Source organism: Ambystoma mexicanum, chromosome 3p, assembly GCF_040938575.1.
Source record: "Ambystoma mexicanum isolate Mex_15411 chromosome 3p, UKY_AmexF1_1, whole genome shotgun sequence".
NCBI classification, from domain to species: domain Eukaryota; kingdom Metazoa; phylum Chordata; class Amphibia; order Caudata; family Ambystomatidae; genus Ambystoma; species Ambystoma mexicanum.
Genome location: NC_090925.1, coordinates 403,311,413 through 403,326,399, shown reverse-complemented (window position 1 = coordinate 403,326,399; position 14,987 = coordinate 403,311,413).

Here is a 14,987-nt window from a genome sequence, read left to right as displayed (position 1 = left end):
CCGTTCTTCCCCGACACCCTCCGCTCATGCCCTGTGTCTCCCTCCTGTTCCCCCACCCCCCGCTCATGCCCCGTGTCTCCTACCTGTTCCCCCACCCCCTGCTCATGCCCTGTGTCTCCCTCTTGTTCCCCCACCCCCCGCTCATGCCCCGTGTCTGCCCTGTTCACCCCACCCCCTGCTCATGCCCGTGTCTCCCTTCTTTCCCCCATGCCCCACCCCCCGCTCATGCCCCGTCTCTCCCTTCTCTCCCCCCACCCCCACTCATGCCCCGTGTCTCCCTTCTTCCCCCCACCCCCCACTCATGCCCCGTGTATCCCTTCTTTCCCCCCACCCCCGCTCATGCCCGTGTCTCCTTTCTTCCTCCCCACCCCCCGCTCATGCCCCGTGTCTCCCTTCTTTCCCCCCACCCCTGCTCATGCCCCCTGTCTCCCTTCTTTCCCCCCACCCCCCGCTCATGCCCCGTGTCTCCCTTCTTTCCCCCCACCCCCGCTCATGCCCCGTGTCTCCCTTCTTTCCCCCCACCCCCCGCTCATGCCCCGTGTTTCCCTTCTCCCCCCCACCCCCCGGTCATGCCCCGTGTCTCCATTCTGTCCCCCCACCCCCTGCTCATGCCCCATGTTTCCCTTCTCCCCCCCACCCCCAGGTCATGCCCCGTGTCTCCCTTCTTTCCCCCCACCCCCGCTCATGCCCTGTGTATTCCTCGTGTTACCACCCACCCCCCGCTCATGCCCCATGTCTGCCCTGTTCCACCAACCCCCCGCTCATGCCCCGTGTCTCCCTCCTTTACCCCCCACCCCCCGCCCATACCCCGTGTCTACCTCGTGTTACCCCCCTCCCCCGTTCATGCCCCGTGTCTCCTTCCTGTTCCCCCCACCCGCACTCATGCCCCGTGTGTCCCTCATGTACCCCCCCACCCCCCGCTCGTGCCCCGTGTCTCCCTCGTGTTCCACCCACCCCACACTCATGCCCCGTGTCTCCCTTCTTTCCCCCCACCCTCCGCTCATGCCCTGTGTCTCCCTTCTCCCCCCAACCCCGCTCATGCCCCATGTTTCACTTCTCCCCCCACCCCCCACTCATGCCCCGTGTCTCCATTCTGTCCAGGCCCACCCCCGCTCATGCCCCGTGTCTCCCTTCTTTCCCCCCACCCCCCGCACATGCCCTGTGTCTCCCTTCTTTCCCCCCCAGCCCCCGCTCATGCCTCGTGTCTCCCTTCCTTCGACCCCACCCCCCGATCATGCCCCGTGTCTCCCTTCTCCCCCGACCCCCGCTCATGCCCCGTGTCTCCCTTCTTTCCCCCCACCTCCCGCTCATGCCCTGTGTCTCCCTGATTTTCTCCCCCACGCCCTGCTCATGCCCCGTGTCTCCCTTCTTTCCCCCGCACCTCCGATTCATGCCTCATGTCTCCCTTCTTCCCCCTACCCCCCGCTCATGCCCTGTGTCTCCCTTCTTTCCCCCCACCCCCGCTCATGCCCCATGTCTCCCTTCTTTCCCCCACCCCTGCTCTTGCCCCGTGTCTTCCTTCTTACCCCCCTACCCCCCACTCATGCCCCATGTCTCCCTTCTTACCCGACACCCTCCGCTCATGCCCTGTGTCTCCCTCCCGTTCCCCTACCACCCGCTCATGCCCCGTGTCTCCTACCTGTTCCCCCACCCCCTGCTCATGCCCCGTGTCTCCCTCTTGTTCCCCCATCCCCCGCTCATTTGCCGTGTCTCCCTCGTGTTACCCCCTACCCCCACTCATGCCCCGTGTCTCCCTTCTTTCCCCCCACCCCCCGCTCATGCCCCATGTCTCCCTTCTTTCCCCCCCACCCCCCGCTCATGCCCCGTGTCTCCCTTCTTTCCCCCCATGTCCCACCCACCGCTCATTCCCCGTGTCTCCCTTCTTTCATCCCCACCCGCCGTCATTTCTGTGTCTCCCTTCTTTCCCCCCCACCCCCCGCTCATGCCCCGTGTCTCCCTTATTTCCCCCACCTCCCGCTCATGCCCTGTTTCTCCCTTCTTTCCACCCCACCCCCGATCATGCCCCGTGTCTCCCTTTTTCCCCGACCCCCGCTCAAGCCCCGTGTCTCCCCTGTTCACTCCCACCCCCCGCTCATGCCCCATGTCTCCCTTCTTTCCCCCCGACCTCCGCTCATGCCCCATGTCTCACTTCTTTCCCCCCACCTCCCGCTCATGCCCTGTGTCTCCCTGATTTCCTCCCCCACCCCCTGCTCATGCCCCGTGTCTCCCTTCTTTCCCCCCACCCTACGCTCATGCCCCGTGTCTTCCTTCTTCCCCCCCACCCCCCACTCATGCCCCGTGTCTCCCTTCTTTCACCCCCCGCCCCCCACTCATGCCCCGTGTCTCCATTCTTCCCCCCCGCCCCCCGCTCATGCCCCATGTCTCCCTTCTTCCCCCCCATCTCCCACCCCCCGCTCATGCCCTGTGTCTCCCTTCTTTCCCCCCACCCCCCGCTCATGCCCCATGTTTCCCTTCCTCCCCCCACCCCCTGCTCTTGCCCCGTGTCTCCCTTCTTTCCCCATACTTCCCGCTCATGCCCTGTGTCTCCCTGATTTCCTCCCACACCCCTCGCTCATGCCCCGTGTCTCCCTTCTTTCCCCCCACCCCCGCTCATGCCCCGTGTCTTCCTTCTTTCCCCCCACCCCCCGCTCATGCACCGTGTCTCTCTTCTTTCCCCCCCACCCCCACTCATGCCCCGTGTCTCCCTTCTTCCCCCCCAAACCCCGCTCATGCACTGTGTCTCCCTTCTTTCCCCCATGCCCCACCCCCCGCTCATGCCCCGTCTCTCCCCCCACCCCCAATCATGCCCCGTGTCTGCCTTCTTCCCCCCCACCCCCCACTCATGCCCCGTGTCTCCCTTCTTTCCCCCCACCCCCGCTCATGCCCGTGTCTCCTTTCTTCCTCCCCACCCCCTGCTCATGCCCCGTGTCTCCCTTCTTTCCCCCCACCCCTGCTCATGCCCTGTGTCTCCCTTCTTTCCCCCCACCCCCCGCTCATGCCCCGTGTCTCCCTTCTTTCCCCCCACCCCCGCTCATGCCCCGTGTCTCCCTTCTTTCCCCCCACCCCCCGCTCATGCCCCGTGTTTCCCTTCTCCCCCCCACCCCCCGGTCATGCCCCGTGTCTCCATTCTGTCCCCCCACCCCCTGCTCATGCCCCATGTTTCCCTTCTCCCCCCCACCCCCAGCTCATGCCCCGTGTCTCCCTTCTTTCCCCCCACCCCCGCTCATGCCCTGTGTCTCCCTTCTTCCCCCCCACTCCCGCTCATACCCTGTGTCTCCCTTCTTTCCCCCACCCCCCGTTCTTGCCCTGTGTCTCCCTTCTTTCCCCCCACCCCCCGCTCATGCCCATGTCTCCCTTATTTCCCCCCACCCCCCGCTCATGCCCCGTGTTTCCCTTCTCCCCCCCACACCCCGCTCATGCCCCGTGTCTCCATTCTGTCCACCCCCACCCCCTGCTCATGCCCCGTGTCTCCCTTCATTCCCCCCACCCCCCGCACATGCCCCGTCTCTCCCTTCTTTCCCCCCACCCCCCGCTCATGCCCCGTGTCTCACTTCTTTCCCCCCCACCCCTGCTCATGCCCCATGTCTTCCTTCTTCCCCCCACCCCCTGCTCATGCCCCGTGTCTCCCTTCTTTCCACCCCACCCCCCGCTCATGCCCCGTGTCTCCCTTCTCCCCCCACCCCCGCTCATGCCCCGTGTCTCCCCTGTTCACCCCCACCTCCCGCTCATGCCCCGTGTCTCCCTTCTTAACCCCCCACCCCCGCTCATGCCCCATGTGTCCCTTCTTTCTCCCCCACCCCGGCTCATGCCCCGAGTCTCCCTTCTTCCCCCCACCCCCGCTCATGACAGTGTCTCCCTTCTTTCCCCCCCACCCCCCGCTCATGCCCCTTGTCTCCCTTCTTTCCTCCCACCCCCGCTCATGCCCCGTGTCTGCCCTGTTGAACCCCACCCCCCCGCGCTCATGCCCCATGTCTCCCTTCTTTCTCTCCCCACCCCCGCTCATGCCCCGTGTCTCCCTTATCTCCCCCCACCCCCGTTCATGCCCCGTGTATCCCCTGTTCACCCCCACACCCGCTCATGCCCCGTGTCTCCCTTCTTTCCCCCCACCCCATTCATGCCCCGTGTCTCCCTTCTTCCCCCTACCCCCCGCTCATGCCCTGTGTCTCCCTTTTTTCCCCCACCCCCGCTCATGCCCCGTGTCTTCCTTCGTTCCCCCCCACCCCCGCTCATGTCCTGTGTCTCCCTTCTTTCCCCCCCACCCCCTGCTCATGCCCCGTGTCTCCCTTCTTCCCCCAACCCCCGCTCATGCCCCGTGTCGCCCTTCTTCCCCCCACCCCCCGCTCATGCCCCGTGTCTCTCTTATTTCCCCCGACCCACTGCTCATGCCCTGTGTATCCCTTCTTTTCCCCCACCCCCCTCATGCCCCGCGTCTCCCTTCCTCCTCCCCACCACCCGCTCATGCCCCGTGTCTCCCTTCTTTACCCCCGCTCTTGCCCCGTGACTCCTTTCTTACCACCCACCCCCACTCATGCCCCGTGTCTCCCTTCTTTCCCCCCACACCCACCCATGCCCCGTGTCTCCCTTCTTTCCCCCCGCCCCCCGCTCATGCCCCATGTCTCCCTTCTTTCCCCCCCATCTCCCACCCCCCGCTCATGCCCCGTGTCTCCCTTCTTTCCCCCCAACCCCCGCTCATGCCCCATGTTTCCCTTCTTCCCCCCACCCCCTGCTCTTGCCCCGTGTCTCCCTTCTTTCCCCCCACTTCCCGCTCATGCCCTGTGTCTCCCTGATTTCCTCCCACACCCCTCGCTCATGCCCCGTGTCTCCCTTCTTTCCCCCCACCCCCCGCTCATGCCCCGTGTCTTCCTTCTTTCCCCCCACCCCCCGCTCATGCACCGTGTCTCTCTTCTTTCCCCCCCACCCCGCTCATGCCCCGTGTCTCCCTTCTTCCCCCCAAACCCCGCTCATGCACTGTGTCTCCCTTCTTTCCCCCATGCCCCACCCCCCACTCATGCCCCGTGTCTCCATTCTTTCCCCCCCACCCCCGCTCATGCCCCGTGTCTCCCTTATTTCCCCCCCACCCCCGGCTTATGCCCCGTGTCTCCCTTCTTTCCCCCCACCCCCGCTCATGCCCCGTGTCTCCCTTCTTTCCCCCCACCCTATGCTCATGCCCCGTGTCTCCCTTCTTCCCCCCACACCCCGCTCATGCCCCGTGTCTCCCTTCTTCCGGCCACCCCCCGCTCATGCCCCGTGTCTCCATACTGTCCACGCCCACCCCCGCTCATGCCCCGTGTCTCCCTTCTTTCCACCCCGCCCTCCGCTCATGCCCCGTGTCTCCCTTCTTTCCCCCCACCTCCCGCTCATGCCCTGTGTCTCCCTTCTTTCCCCCTCCAGCCCCCGCTCATGCCCTGTGTCTCCCTTCTTTCCACCCCACCCCCCGATCATGCCCCGTGTCTCCCTTCTCCCCTGACCCCCGCTCATGCCCCGTGTTTCCCCTGTTCACCCCCACTCCCTGCTCATGCCCCGTGTCTCCCTTCTTTCCCCCCCGCCCTCCGCTCATGCCCCGTGTCTCCCTTCTTTCCCCTCACCTCCCGCTCATGCCCTGTGTCTCCCTGATTTCCTCCCCCACCCCCCGCTCATGCCCCGTGTCTTCCTTCTTTCCCCCCCACCACCCACTCATGCCCCGTGTATCCCTTCTTTCCCCCGGCCCTCCGCTCATGCCCCGTGTCTCCCTTCTTTCCCCCCACCTCCCGCTCATGTCCCGTGTCTCCCTTCTTTCCCCCCAACCCCCGCTCATGCCCCGTGTCTTCCTTCTTTCCCCCCCAACACCCACTCGTGCCCCGTGTCTCCCTTCTTTGACCCCCCGCCCCCCCATGCCCCGTGTCTCCCTTCTTCCCCCCAGCCCCCCGCTCATGCCCCATGTCTCCCTTCTTCCCCCCCACCCCCGCTCATGACCGTGTCTCCCTTCTTTTCCCCCCACCCCCCGCTCATGCCCCTTGTCTCCCTTCTTTCCCAACACCCCCGCTCATGCCCCGTTTTCACTTCTCCCCCCCACCCCCCTCATGCCCCGTGTCTCCATTCTTCCCCCCACCCCCCGCTCATGCCCCATGTCTCCATTCTTTCCCCCCCCACACCCCGCTCATGCCCCGTGTCTTCCTTCTTTCCCCCCACCCCCCGCTCATGCCCCATGTCTCCCTTCTTCCCCCCACCCTATGCTCATTACCCGTGTCTCCCTTCTCCCCCCAACCCCCGCTCATGCCCCGTGTCTGCCCTGTTGAACCCCACCCCCCCGCGCTCATGCCCCGTGTCTCCATTCTTTCCCTCCCCACCCCCGCTCATGCCCCGTGTCTCCCTTCTTTCCCTCCCCACCCCCGCTCATGCCCCGTGTCTCCCTTCTTTCCACCCCTCCACCGTGTCTCCCTTCTTTCACCCTCACCCCCCACTCATGCCCCATGTCTCCCTTCTTTCCCAACATCCCCCGCTCATGCCTGTGTCTCCCTTCTCCCCCCACCCCCACTCATGCCCCGTGTCTCCCTTCTTTCCCCCCCACCCCCTGCTCATGCCCCATTGCTGTCTTCTTTCCCCCACGCCCCCCACTCATGCCCTGTGTCTCCCTTCTTTCCCCCCCACCCCCTGCTCATGCCCCGTGTCTGCCATGTTCCCCCACCCCCCGCTCATGCCCCGTCTCTCCCTTCTCTCCCCCCACCCCCACTCATGCCCCGTGTCTCCCTTCTTCCCCCCCACCCACCACTCATGCCCCGTGTCTCCCTTCTTTCCCCCCACCCCCGCTCCTGCCCGTGTCTCCCTTCTTCCTCCCCACCCCCCGCTCATGCCCCATGTCTCCCTTCTTTCCCACCACCCCAGCTCATGCCCCGTGTCTCCCTTCTTTCCCCCCACCCCCCGCTCATGCCCCGTGTCTCCCTTCTTTCCACCCACCCCCGCTCATGCCCCGTGTTTCCCTTCTCCCCCCCACCCCCCGGTCATGCCCCGTGTCTCCATTCTGTCCCCCCACCCCCTGCTCATGCCCCATGTTTCCCTTCTCCCCCCCACCCCCCGCTCATGCCCCGTGTCTCCCTTCTTTCCCCCCACCCCGCTCATGCCCTGTGTCTCCCTTCTTCCCCCCCACTCCCGCTCATACCCCGTGTCTCCCTTCTTTCCCCCACCCCCCGTTCTTGCCCTGTGTCTCCCTTCTTTCCCCCCACCCCCCGCTCATGCCCGTGTCTCCCTTCTTTCCCCCCACCCCCCGCTCATGCACCATTTCTCCCTTATTTCCCCCCACCCCCCGCTCATGCCCGTGTTTCCCTTCTCCCCCCACAACCCGCTCATGCCCCGTGTCTCCATTCTGTCCACCCCCACCCCCCGCTCATGCCCCGTGTCTCCTTTCATTCCCCCCACCCCCCGCACATGCCCCGTCTCTCCCTTCTTTCCCCCCACCCCCCGCTCATGCCCCGTGTCTCACTTCTTTCCCCCCCACCCCTGCTCATGCCCCATGTCTTCCTTATTCCCCCCACCCCCTGCTCATGCCCCGTGTCTCCCTTCTTTCCACCCCACCCCCCGCTCATGCTCCGTGTCTCCCTTCTCCCCATTCCCCCGCTCATGCCCCGTGTCTCCCCTGTTCACCCCCACCCCCCGCTCATGCCCCGTGTCTCCCTTCTTAACCCCCCACCCCCCGCTCATGCCCTGTGTGTCCCTTCTTTCCCCCCCACCCCCGCTCATGCCCCGAGTCTCCCTTCTTCCCCCCACCCCCGCTCATGACCGTGTCTCCCTTCTTTGCCCCCCACCCCCCGCTCATGCCCCTTGTCTCCCTTCTTTCCCCCCACCCCCCGCTCATGCCCCGTGTCTGCCCTGTTGAACCCCACCCCCCCGCGCTCATGCCCCATGTCTCCCTTCTTTCTCTCCCCACCCCCGCTCATGCCCCGTGTCTCCCTTCTTTCCCCCCACCCCCTGCTCATGCCACATATCTCCCTTCTTTCCCCCCACCCCCGCTCATACCCCCTGTTTTCCTTCTCCCCCCACCCCCCGCTCATGCCCTGTGTCTCCCTTATCTCCCCCCACCCCCGTTCATGCCCCGTGTCTCCCTTCTTTCCCCCATCCCCCATTCATGCCCCGTGTCTCCCTTCTTCCCCCTACCCCCCGCTCATGCCCTGTGTCTCCCTTTTTTCCCCCCACCCCCACTCATGCCCCATGTCTTCCTTCGTTCCCCCCCACCCCCGCTCATGCCCTGTGTCTCCCTTCTTTCCCCCCCACCCCCTGCTCATGCCCCGTGTCTCCCTTCTTCCCCCAACCCCCGCTCATGCCCCGTGTCGCCCTTCTTCCCCCCCACCCCCGCTCATGCCCCGTGTCTCTCTTATTTCCCCCCGACCCCCTGCTCATGCCCTGTGTCTCCCTTCTTTTCCCCCCACCCCCCTCATGCCCCGCGTCTCCCTTCCTCCTCCCCACCCCCGATCATGCCCCGTGTCTCCCTTCTTTCCCCCCGCTCTTGCCCCGTGACTCCTTTCTTACCACCCACCCCCACTCATGCCCCGTGTCTCCCTTCTTTCCCCCCACACCCACCCATGCCCCGTGTCTCCCTTCTTTCCCCCCACCCCCCGCTCATGCCCCATGTGTCCCTTCTTTCCCCCCCACCCCTGCTCATGCCCCGAGTCTCCCTTCTTCCCCCCCACCCCCTGCTCATGCCACATGTCTCCCTTCTTTCCCCCCACCCCCCGCTCATGCCCTGTGTCTCCCTTCTTTCCCCCCCACCCCCTGCTCATGCCCCATGTCTCCCTTCTTTCTCTCCCCACCCCCGCTCATGCCCCATGTCTCCCTTCTTTCCCCCCGACCCCCCGCTCATGCCCCGTGTCTCCCTTCTTTCCCCCCCACCCCCCGCTCATGCCCCATGTCTCCCTTCTTTCCCCCCAACCCCCGCTCATGCCCTGTGTCTCCCTTATCTCCCCCCACCCCCGTTCATGCCCCGTGTATCCCCTGTTCACCCCCACCCCTGCTCATGCCCTGTGTCTCCCTCCTTCCCCCCCACCCCCCATTCATGCCCGTGTCTCCCTTCTTCCCCCTATCCCCCGCTCATGCCCTGTGTCTCCCTTTTTTCCCCCCACCCCCGCTCATGCCCCGTGTCTCCCTTCTTTCCCCCACCCCTGCTCTTGCCCCGTGTCTTCCTTCTTACCCCCCTACCCCCCACTCATGCCCCGTGTCTCCCTTCTTCCCCCACACCGTCCGCTCATGCCCCGTGTCTCCCTCCTGTTCCCCCACCCCCCGCTCATGCCCCGTGTCTCCTACCTGTTCCCCCACCCCCCGCTCATGCCCCGTGCCTCCCTCGTGTTCCCCCATCCCCCGCTCATTTCCCGTGTCTGCCCTGTTCACCCCACCCCCTGCTCATGCCCGTGTCTCCCTCCTGTATCCCCCACCCCCGCTCATGCCCCGTGTCTCCCTTCTTTCCCCCCACCCCCCGCTCATGCCCCGTGTCTCCCTTCTTTCCCCCCACCCCCTGCTCATGCCCCGTGTCTCCCTTCTTTCCCCCCCATGTCCCCCCCCGCTCATGCCCCATGTCTCCCTTCTTTCATCCCCACCCCCCGCTCATGCCCTGTGTCTCCCTTATTTCCCCCACCTCCCGCTCATGCCCTGTGTCTCCCTGATTTCCTCCCCCACCCCTCGCTCATGCCCTGTGTCTCCCTTCTTTCCCCCCGCTCATGCCACGTGTCTTCCTTCTTTCCCCCCCACCCCCAGCTCATGCCCCGTGTCTCCCTTCTTTCCCCCCACCCCCGCTCATACCCCGTGTCTCCCTTCTTTCCCCCCACCCCCCGCTCATGCACCGTGTGTCCCTTCTTTCCCCCCCACCCCTCGCTCATGCCCTGTGTCTCCCTTCTTTCCCCCCGCTAATGCCCTGTGTCTCTGTTCTTCCCCCCACCTCCGCTCATGCCCCGTGTCTCCCTTCTTTCCCCCCACCCCCTGCTCATGCCCCGTGTCTCCCTTCTTTCCCCCCCACCCCCGCTCATGGCCCATATCTCCCTTCTTCCCCCCACCCCCCGCTCATGACCCGTGTCTCCCTTCTTTCCACCCCCCCACCGTGTCTCCCTTCTTTCCGCCCCACCCCCCATTCATGCCCCATGTCTCCCCTCTTTCCCCCCACCCCCTGCTCATGCCCGCCGTGTCTCCCTCGTGTTTCCCCCACCCCCCGCCCATGCCCTGTGTATCCCTCGTGTTACCACCCACCCCCCGCTCATGCCCCGTGTCTGCCCTGTTCCACCAACCCCCCGCTCATGCCCCGTGTCTCCCTCCTTTACCCCCCACCCCCCGCCCATGCCCCGTGTCTACCTCGTGTTACCCCCCTCCCCCGTTCATGCCCCGTGTCTCCTTCCTGTTCCCCCCACCCGCACTCATGCCCCGTGTGTCCCTCATGTACCCCCCCACCCCCCACTCGTGCCCCGTGTCTCCCTCGTGTTCCCCCCACCCCACACTCATGCCCCGTGTCTCCCTTCTTTCCCCCACCCCCCGCTCATGCCCTGTGTCTCCCTTCTCGCCCCAACCCCGCTCATGCCCCATGTTTCACTTCTCCCCCCACCCCCCACTCATGCCCCGTGTCTCCATTATGTCCAGGCCCACCCCCGCTCATGCCCCGTGTCTCCCTTCTTTCCCCCCACCGCCCGCACATGCCCTGTGTCTCCCTTCTTTCCCCCCCAGCCCCCGCTCATGCCCCGTGTCAACCTTCTTTCGACCCCACCCCCGATCATGCCCCGTGTCTCCCTTCTCCCCCGACCCCCGCTCATGCCCCGTGTCTCCCTTCTTTCCCCCCACCTCCCGCTCATGCCCTGTGTCTCCCTGATTTTCTCCCCCACGCCCTGCTCATGCCCCGTGTCTCCCTTCTTTCCCCCGCACCCCCCATTCATGCCTCGTGTCTCCCTTCTTCCCCCTACCCCCTGCTCATGCCCTGTGTCTCCCTTCTTTCCCCCCACCCCCCGCTCATGCCCCATGTCTCCCTTCTTTCCCCCACCCCTGCTCTTGCCCTGTGTCTTCCTTCTTACCCCCCTACCCCCCACTCATGCCCCATGTCTCCCTTCTACCCCGACACCCTCGGCTCATGCCCTGTGTCTCCCTCCTGTTCCCCCACCCACCGCTCATGCCCTGTGTCTCCTACCTGTTCCCCCACCCCCTGCTCATGCCCCGTGTCTCCCTCTTGTTCCCCCATCCCCCGCTCATTTGCCGTGTCTCCCTCGTGTTACCCCCCACCCCCCGCTCATGCCCCGTGTCTGCCCTGTTCACCCCACCCCCTGCTCATGCCCGTGTCTCCCTCCTGTACCCCCCACCCCCACTGATGCCCCGTGTCTCCCTGCTTTCCCCCCACCCCCCGCTCATGCCCCATGTCTCCCTTCTTTCCCCCCCACCCCCCGCTCATGCCCCGTGTCTCCCTTCTTTCCCCCCACCCACCGCTCATGCCCCGTGTCTCCCTTCTTTCCCCCCATGTCCCACCCCCCGCTCATGCCCCGTGTCTCCCTTCTTTCATCCCCACCCGCCGTCATGTCTGTGTCTCCCTTCTTTCCCCCCCACCCCCCGCTCATGCCCCGTGTCTCCCTTATTTCCCCCACCTCCCGCTCATGCCCTGTGTCTCCCTTCTTTCCACCCCACCCCCCGATCATGCCCCGTGTCTCACTTTCCCCCGACCCCCGCTCAAGCCCCGTGTCTCCCCTGTTCACTCCCACCCCCCGCTCATGCCCCGTGTCTCCCTTCTTTCCCCCCGACCTCCGCTCATGCCCCATGTCTCACTTCTTTCCCCCCACCTCCCGCTCATGCCCTGTGTCTCCCTGATTTCCTCCCCCACCCCCTGCTCATGCCCCGTGTATCCCTTCTTTCCCCCCACCCTACGCTCATGCCCCGTGTCTTCCTTCTTCCCCCCCACCCCCCACTCATGCCCCGTGTCTCCCTTCTTTCACCCCCGGCACCCGCTCATGCCCCGTGTCTCCATTCTTCCCCCCTCCCCCCGCTCATGCCCCATGTCTCCCTTCTTTCCCCCCCATCTCCCAACCCCCGCTCATGCCCCGTGTCTCCCTTCTTTCCCCCCTCCCCCGCTCATGCCCCATGTTTCCCTTCTTCCCCCCACCCCCTGCTCTTGCCCCGTGTCTCCCTTCTTTCCCCCCACTTCCCGCTCATGCCCTGTGTCTCCCTGATTTCCTCCCACACCCCTCGCTCATGCCCCGTGTCTCCCTTCTTTCCCCCCACCCCCCGCTCATGCCCCGTGTCTTCCTTCTTTCCCCCCACCCCCCGCTCATGCACAGTGTCTCTCTTCTTTCCCCCCCACCCCCGCTCATGCCCCGTGTCTCCCTTCTTCCCCCCCAAACTCCGCTCATGCCATGTGTCTCCCTTCTTTCCCCCATGCCCCACCCCCCGCTCATGCCCCGTGTCTCCGTTCTTTCCCCCCCACCCCCGCTCATGCCCCGTGTCTCCCTTATTTCCCCCCCACCCCGGCTCATGCCCCGTGTCTCCCTTCTTTCCCCCCACCCCCGCTCATGCCCCGTGTCTCCCTTCTTTCCCCCCCACCCTGTGCTCATGCCCCGTGTCTCCCTTCTTCCCCCCACACCCCGCTCTTGCCCTGTGTCTCCCTTCTTCCCCCCACCCCCCGCTCATGCCCCGTGTCTCCCTTCTTTCCCCCCCACCCCCTGTTCTTACCCCGTGACTCCCTTCTTTCACCCCACTCCCGCCCATGCCCCGTGTCTCCCTTCTTTCCCCCACCCCCCGCTCATGCCCCGTGTGTCCCTTCTTTCCCCCCACCCCTGCTCATGCCCCGTGTCTCCCTTCTTCCCCCACAACCCCCGCTCATGCCCGGTGTCTCCCTCCTTTCCCCCCACCCCCCGCTCATGGCCTGTGTCTCCCTGAATTCCTCCCACACCCCTCGCTCATGCCCCGTGTCTCCCTTCTTCCCCCCACCCCCCGCTCATGCCCCGTGTCTTCCTTCTTTCCCCCCACCCCCGCTCATGCCCCGTGTCTCCCTTCTTTCCCCCACCACCGCTCATGCCCCGTGTCTCCCTTCTTCCCCCAACCCCCACTCATGCCTTGTGTCTCCCTTCTTTCCCCCATGCCCCACCCTCTGCTCATGCCCCGTGTCTCCGTTCTTTCCCCCCACCCCGCTCATGCCCCGTGTCTCCCTTATTTCCCGCCCTCCCTGTGCTCATGCCCCGTGTCTCCCTTCTTCCCCCCACACCCTGCTCATGCCCCGTGTATCCCTTCTTCCCCCCCACCCCTCGCTCATGCCCCGTGTCTCCCTTCTTTCCCCCCACCCCCTGTTCTTGCCCCGTGACTCCCTTCTTTCACCCCACCCCCGCCCATGCCCCGTGTCTCCCTTCTGTCCCCCCCACCCCGGCTCATGCCCCGTGTCTCCATTCTTTCCCCCCACCCCTGCTCATGCCCCGTGTCTCCCTTCTTTCCCCCCCACCCTGTGCTCATGCCCCGTGTCTCCCTTCTTCCCCCCACACCCTGCTCATGCCCCGTGTCTCCCTTCTTCCCCCCACCCGCGCCCATGCCCGTGTCTCCCTTCTTTCCCCCACCCCCCGCTCATGCCCCGTTTGTCCCTTCTTTCCCCCCACCCCTGCTCATGCCCCGTGTCTCCCTTCTTCCCCCACAACCCCCGCTCATGCCCGGTGTCTCCCTCCTTTCCCCCCACCCCCGCTCATGCCCCGTGTCTCCCTTCTTTCCCCCCACCCCCGCTCATGCCCCGTGTGTCCCTTCTTTCCCCCCACCCCCACTCATGCCCCGTGTCTCCCTTCTACCCCCACCCCTCTGCTCATGCCCCGTGTCTCCCTTCTTTCCCCCCACCCCCGCTCATGCCCTGTGTCTTCCTTCTTTCCCCCCCACCCCCCGCTCATGCCCCATGTCTCCCTTCTTCCCCCCCACCCTCTGCTCATGACCCGTGTCTCCCTTCTCCCCCCACCCCCCGCTCATGCTCCGTGTCTGGCCTGTTCAACCCCACCCCCCCGCGCTCATGCCCCGTGTCTCCCTTCTTTCCCTCCCCACCCCCCGCTCATTCCCCGTGTCTCCCTTCTTTCCCCCCGCCCCCCGCTCATGCCCCATGTCTCCCTTCTTCCCCCCATCTCCCACCCCCCGCTCATGCCCCCTGTCTCCCTTCTTTCCCCGCACCCCCCGCTCATGCCCCATGTTTCCCTTCTTCCCCCCCACTCCCCGCTCATGCCCTGTGTCTCCCTGATTTCCTCCCACACCCCTCGCTCATGCCCCGTGTCTCCCTTCTTCCCCCCCACCCCCCGCTCATGCGCCGTGTCTTCCTTCTTTCCCCCCACCCCCCGCTCATGCCCCGTGTCTCCCGTCTTTCCCCCCCACCCCCTCTCATGCCCCGTGTCTCCCTTCTTCGCCCCCAACCCCCGCTCATGACCTGTGTCTCCCTTCTTTCCCCCCATGCCCCACCCCCTGCTCAGGCCCCGTGTCTCTGTTCTTTCCCCCCCACCCCCGCTCATGCCCCATGTCTCCCTTATTTCCCCCCCACCCCCGGTTCATGCCACGTTTATCCCTTCTTTCCCCCCACCTCCCGCTCATGCCCCGTGTCTCCCTTCTTTCCCGCCCTCCCTGTGCTCATGCCCCGTGTCTCCCTTCTTCCCCCCACACCCTGCTCATGCCCCGTGTATCCCTTCTTCCCCCCCACCCCCCGCTCATGCCCTGTGTCTCCCTTCTTTCCCCCCACCACCCGTTCTTGCCCCGTGACTTCCTTCTTTCACCCCACCCCCGCCCATGCCCCGTGTCTCCCTTCTTTCCCCCCCACCCCTGCTCATGCCCCGTGTCTTCCCCCACACCCCCGCTCATGCCCCGTGTCTCCCTTCTTCCCCCCAACCCCCCGCTCATGCCCCGTGTCTCCCTTCTTTCCCCCCACCCCCCGCTCATGCCCCGTGTCTCCCTTCTTTCACCCCCCGCCCCCCGCTCATGCCCCGTGTCTCCATTCTTACCCCCCGCCCCCGCTCATGCCCCATGTCTCCCTTCTTTCCCCCCCATCTCCCACCCCC